Consider the following 1063-nt stretch of genomic DNA (forward strand, 5'->3'; position numbering starts at 1 on the left):
TGGATGGATATTCAGGTTATAATCAAATTGCAGTAGATCCCCAGGATCAAGAGAAAACGGCATTCACATGCCCATCTGGAGTATTTGCATACAAAAGGATGCCATTTGGCTTGTGCAATGCACCTGCAACCTTTCAAAGGTGCATGCTCTCTATCTTCTCTGATATGGTAGAGAAGTTTCTGGAAGTCTTCATGGATGACTTTTCAGTATTTGGAGACTTATTCAGCTCCTGCCTTAACCATTTAGCACTTGTTCTGAAAAGATGCCAAGAGACCAACCTAGTTTTAAACTGGGAAAAATGTCACTTTATGGTGACTGAAGGGATTGTCCTTGGGCATAAAATTTCAAACAAGGGAATAGAGGTGGATCAAGCTAAAGTTGAAGTAATTGAAAAATTACCGCCACCTGCCAATGTTAAGGCAATCAGAAGCTTTCTGGGGCATGCAAGATTCTATAGGAGGTTTATAAATGATTTTTCAAAAATTGCAAAACCTCTGAGCAATCTGCTAGCTGCTGACACGCCATTTGTGTTTGACACAAAGTGTCTGCAGGCGTTTGAGACCCTGAACGCTAAGCTGGTCACAGTACCAGTTATTTCTGCACCAGACTGGACATTACCCTTTGAACTAATGTGTGATGCCAGTGACCATACCATTGGTGCAGTATTGGGACAAAGGCATACCATACCATTGGTGCAGTATTGGGACAGAGGCATAACAAGCTTCTGCATGTCATTTATTATGCTAGCAGTGTTTTAAATGATGCCCAGAAAAATTACACAACCACAGAAAAAGAATTACTTGCAGTGGTTTATGCCATTGACAAGTTTAGATCCTACTTAGTAGGATCAAAAGTGATTGTGTACACTGACCATGCTGCTCTTAAATATCTACTCACAAAGCAGGATTCAAAGCCCAGGCTCAAAAGATGGGTGTTGCTTCTGCAAGAGTTTGATATAGAAATAAGAGACAGAAAAGGAACAGAGAATCAAGTAGCTGATCACCTGTCCCGGATAGAACCAGTAGCAGGAGCATCCCTCCCTCCTACTGAGATCTCTGAAACC

Source organism: Arachis duranensis, chromosome 4, assembly GCF_000817695.3.
Source record: "Arachis duranensis cultivar V14167 chromosome 4, aradu.V14167.gnm2.J7QH, whole genome shotgun sequence".
NCBI classification, from domain to species: domain Eukaryota; kingdom Viridiplantae; phylum Streptophyta; class Magnoliopsida; order Fabales; family Fabaceae; genus Arachis; species Arachis duranensis.